This window comes from Berghia stephanieae, chromosome 12, assembly GCF_034508935.2.
Source record: "Berghia stephanieae isolate SIO BIC M18660-M18661 chromosome 12, UCSD_Bste_1.3, whole genome shotgun sequence".
In the NCBI taxonomy this organism is placed as follows: domain Eukaryota; kingdom Metazoa; phylum Mollusca; class Gastropoda; order Nudibranchia; family Aeolidiidae; genus Berghia; species Berghia stephanieae.
In genome coordinates this window covers 35445351-35450764 of record NC_088371.1, presented here as the reverse complement: position 1 = coordinate 35450764, position 5414 = coordinate 35445351, and the positions used below count along the sequence as shown (strand labels likewise).

The 5414-nt window shown below is 32.7% G+C and overlaps 1 protein-coding gene across 9 annotated transcripts in view; it reads left to right on the top strand.

Moving 5' to 3' along the window:
• The window catches only part of LOC144958297 (protein lifeguard 2-like), a 51501-nt gene extending 50260 nt beyond the window's left edge, over positions 1-1241 (top strand). For all 9 annotated transcript variants that reach the window (XM_078890173.1, XM_078890175.1, XM_078890177.1 and 6 more), the window contains one exon: positions 1-1241. This exon is cut by the window's left edge and continues 601 nt beyond it. The gene's annotated coding sequence lies outside the window, so the exon portion shown is untranslated.
• The last annotated feature ends 4173 nt before the right edge of the window (positions 1242-5414 follow it).

The following is a 5414-nucleotide window of genomic DNA, read 5'->3' as shown; positions in this document are numbered from 1 at the left end:
AATCTGTGAAATTGAAAAAAAAAAAAAAAACACAACAAAAAAATTCATTGGAAATGGAAAAGAATTGAATGAGATGAAGAATGAAAGGTCAGACTAGTTCAAGATCAACGCATTAACTCTCTCGAGTTCATATGCATGGAAAATCCAACAAATTTTGTCAATTTTCAATGAGGGTGAACTCGAGAGAGAGAGTTAAATTAATATCAATGTTTTGTATTCTGACGCCATGCCAAAAGTCTGCTGCATGCTGGCCATTTTGTCCAATTTTATTCTTACCCAGTCAATCATTGGTATTACTGGTATTCGAAAGAAATTTAACACATTTCTTTTGGTTGGGTTGTCCAAAGTGAAAGTATGATCAAAATCCTTTGCTGATGATAACAAAAAAACCTTTTTGACGACCTCGTGCAATCCAACTGCTTGTGTGACTCTCTAACTACTTTGTCATGGACAAGTTTAATTGCATACCTGCCAACCTTTCCGCTTTTGGCGGAATTATTCCGATTTTCACCCTTCCTTCCCGCTCTTTCCGCCATTATTTCTAAAATTCCGATTTTCAAAAATTATGATAATTGGTCAGAAGAAAATACAAGTGGGGAAAGGGGGGGGGGGGGTAATATAAATGTGATTTTTTTGGTATGGTTTTTAATTATTGCCAAAAGGGAGCTAAGTCGGAAAATTAATTGCGCTCCCCCTCCCCCTTCCCTATTCCATTACCTAACACATCTGATGTAGTTTTGCCATCTGACCTGTGTTAGGTGACAAATTGAATATGGTGGTCATTTTTGATACAGGATTATCCATTGATAAGAAATTCCTATTATTTTTTTTGGTCTCAAATTCCTATTTCCTGACCTTCTGATTCCACTTTTGGACAGTGAAGGTTGGCAGGTCTGTAATTGTTATGATTTATTGCTGTTGTGTTTAAATCTTTTTTTTTTTAACATCAATATTTAAAAAAAAAAAAACAATCTTTCAATTGATATTTCCTTAAACTTTTTCTCAAATTGAGGATTATGAAAAGGTTCCTCTCCTTCCTTCTTTTTCAAAAGGCGATTTCATATAATTGTGAGCTATAGCCTCAAAACGATATAATGTCAAAGTGAACCAAAATGCCAAAACCAAAAAAAAAAAAGGCAAAACAAAAAGAAAGATTTTTTTAGTTAAAATGACTAAAACTGTGAAATTTTAGTTCTAGTCACTTAAGAAATCGTTTTCATTCTCCATAAGAAAACATAAAATTTAAAAGATGTTTTAATGTTTAAAATAAAATAAAATTAAAAAATTTAATAAAAGTTTTTGCCTATCAAATATAGTCTTAAAATACTTATTTGACCTGAACAGTTGTGCCCTTAAAGGTTGATACGTTGATACAGATGATTGAAACACCACGGATGAATGATGTATCATGGAGGGAAAATGTAAAATAAAAGCATTAGCCTTTCTCAACATTTAAAAAAAAAAATTTTCTGTCTTTAAAAAAAAAAAAATAAATAAATGTCATTCTGTAAATGTTGTACCAATATTACTGAAAAGTTTATTGTTATGGAGTAGAATCCAATAATGAAATTAACGTTAATTGAAATCTGCAGAATTGGAGCTGATTTAATTTACGATAACGAATTATGATATGCCGACTGTTGTGATAAATAGATAGTTGCTATTATTATTATAATTATTATTATTATTATTATTATTATTATTATTATTATTATTATTATTATTATTATTATTATTATTCTTGTTATTATTATTATTGTTATTATCATCATCATCATCATTATCGTTATAATTGTAATTATTATTGTTATTATTATTATCATTCAGCATTTGTCAGTTTACCAAAGTCTATAATTTGGTAAAAACACACACACATACACACACACACACACAAACACACACACATACACATATATATTTATATATTATACATACTTTTTTCTGGGTTGTCCCAGATACTTAAAATTTTCAAGAAGGCAGGTCTGGATATGTCACGTCATTTAATATTCTGTAAATTTCCTCCTTTTTCCGGATTTTTGGGAAGATTTCCTCTTTTTAAAAAAGAAAATTCCAACTGGCAGCTATAATAAAATAGGTCCTATGCTTTTAAAAACAGCGTCCTAGTAATCTTGTAATTTTTTGCAAATTTTTGAAAATTTTCGAGATTTTGAAAAAAAAATATTTTTAAAATAGAAGAATTTTTTTTTTCTTCCAATATGAGATAGCTTGTGTAGAACATGAACGATAATTAATTAGGAGTAGTTTCTTTTTTACTATCACATTTTCTTCCTTTTTACTGATGCTGATATGACCTTACACGGGTTGTAAGCGCCGTGAAACCCTTAAAAGCAAACAAACGCCTTTCTCTTTCATGAACTAATTATGGGTTTTCAGGAAAATGAATCGCAAATTTTTGCAAATTTTTTTTGCAAATTTTGCTGTTTTTAGCTTGCAAAATTTGGGATTTTTCAAAAACCACCAAGTTTATTGAAAGCCACCCCCTCGATGACGGTACTATTGATACGAAATTCTGTAAAAATGTTATGAGTAAATATTGACTGGTCTTCTATTATTTATTTGCCTTGTCATTATCATTCATGGATGGATCATTGTTGAGTTAATTTATTGAAAAGTTTTTATACTTATTATTACCAAAGCTCTATTTTTTTTTATTTTTGAAAAATATTTTTAAATTTTTCTTTAATGTTATTATAATATTTGTACAACTATTGTGAAGGATGACTTTTTTTTTTTCTTCTTCTCTTTTTGTTTTTTTTGGATGAAAAATATATAAGCTAGCTTTACTGATGATGAGGTGGAGGTGTTATGAGTAGTTGTTATGTATTTACTCGATAATAAATAAATAAATTACATATATTGTAACTGCTTATCCTACTATGTATGATTAGACGAATTAAGTCATTTTAAATATTTTTGGTAGGCCGGAGGTCACTTGTTGTGTCTTCTATCCATTCATATCTGTTTTCCGCGTTGCTTTCTGTCCTTGTCTTGGAATGGGATTGCTTGGTTTAGTCCTAGCCCTTGCTGCGGTTCTTAGCTGAGAAGGAAACGGTTAAATGTTAGTTATTAGTTTTGGGATCTGATTAACAAAAACAAATAAAGATTTTTATCACATAGCGTAAGGGATTGGAGCAAAGTCTATCAGGCTGCCAGATAAAACATAACATATCATAAGTTCAACGTCTCTATCTGCATAGGGCGAATTATCCATCAGTGCAGATTTTATACAATTATGTGGTGATTTTCTCCATTATTGTGTTATTGAGTTGATAGATAAATGTTGAATAGTTAATCAAAATTGTTGTTGTTGTTGGTAATATCTAGGATTTCTGGTGGATAAATGTTTAATAGTTGACCAAATTTGTTGTTGTTGTTAATATCTAGGATTTCTGGTGGATAAATGTTTAATAGTTGACCAAATTTGTTGTTGTTGTTAATATCTAGGATTTCTGGTGGGAGAGCTTGTGTTCCATTCCTTGATTGTTCTTGGGAAGAAACTGTTTTTTTTTTATATTTGTTGGTTCTGTGTGTTGGAATTGTGAACTTACTGCTATGATATTTTCTTGTGAATGTACAGTGTTGTTTTGTGAAATATTGTGGTAGAGTTACTGCTGTTTTTGTTTGAATGTACTGTTCTGTGGAGAAGCTGGAGACGTGGGGTTTTTTTTCCACCTACTCTCCAGTGTTTTCCATTGCAACAATTACAGGACCTCATGGTTCGCGCAAGTAATACGCTTCAACAGTCATAACGTGACTTCCTTCCTAATGACGCATGGTAACTTAGTAACACTGGCTTTAAACTATCGGAACAATGGCGGACGCCCGTATGAAATATTTCTCCGGCGAGCATAAAGCGTATCCAGAGGGAAAAAAAACATTATAAATCTGATCATGTTTTGACTTTTACACATTCTGATAACAAGGCATATGAAAAGTTATAGCCAGCATGAAGAATAAAAAGTAATGATTTTCATTGTTTAGAACCAAGATGGCCACCGTTGCCGGGCGGCGTGACATCAGACTACTGAATCCAATTGTTGGTGACAAAGCTCGAAGCTGCCCTTTGAACTTGTTCGATTTTCTTGATGTGGCCTTGCTGATAAAGATCCCACACTGTGCACGCGTATTCCAATACAGGTCTGATGACTAAAGCATTGTATGACTGTTTTTTCACCTTTGGGGGAGGCACTGGTACAGGTTCCGCCTCAGGAAGCCATGGGTACGATTTGCTTTTGCCACCTGGGTGGGGTTCCTGATCTCCCATAGTGGGCAGGGAGGTACATACTGTGTCTTCTATCCCCCTGTATCCTGGGTGGGGTTCCTGACCTCCCATAGTGGGCAGGGAGGTACATACTGTGTCTTCTATCCCCTTATATCTGTTTTCCTACATGCTGTCTGTCTTTGTCTTGGAATTAGGTTACTTGATTTTGTCCTGGCCCTGGTTGGAGACCTGGCTGGGAGGGAAACAGTCAAATGTATAGTTAGAGTTTTGGGAGATGATATTTTTTTCCTTGTAAATCATCTCTCTGTTATGTACTGTTATTTTTTATTTTTAACATGATTTGTAACCATTTGAATGTATTCCACTTAGTGGGATCCTGTGCTGGTGTCTGGGTGAAACTTTTAGGTGACCTCAAACTAAGTAACCAAGTACTTTGATAGTGTGCTCTTGGAATCTACATCTGTTTCCTATTTGAACCAATTCCCCTTTATCTTACCTTTTCTTGTGTGCTTTAATTATTATTCTAGAACTTTTTACTATCCCATTTTCTTCCTTTTTACTGGCGCTGATATGACCTTAATGTGTTGCAAGCGCCGTAAAACCCTTAAAAACAAACAAACAAACAAAGCATTGTATGAATATACTTTTCACCTTTGGAGGGGGGGCATTGGTACAGGTTCCGCCTCAGGAAGCCATGGGTACGATTTGCTTTTCCCACAGTAATATTATCAATATGTTGGTCCCATTTCTGTGATTGTTTAGTTGGATTCCCTATTAGGGTATTGTGTATGACATATGACCACTTTTTAATAATTAAAATTTGAAATGAAGTTAACTAATTATATCATAACGAATAGAATTCCCCCTATTATCTTGAGCTGTTTAATTTCTTTGTCCCAATCTACACGTTTGTGGCAGCTTCAAGTTTGTATAAAAACCAATCTTTTGATTTGAATGATTATTGTGATATTTTAAAATTCTATCCTTTTTTTCTTCTTTTTTTTTGTACATTTCAATTATTGTATATGTGTTGGTTTTTTGAAATAGAAAAAAACTAAAAACTCTTGTAAAGTGTTGTTTTTTTTTCTCTTTTTTTTTTGTTTTTTTTTTTTTTGGGGGGGGGGGGGGCGGGTAGTTTTTTGTCGCTTTGTTTTATTTTAATTACAGTTTT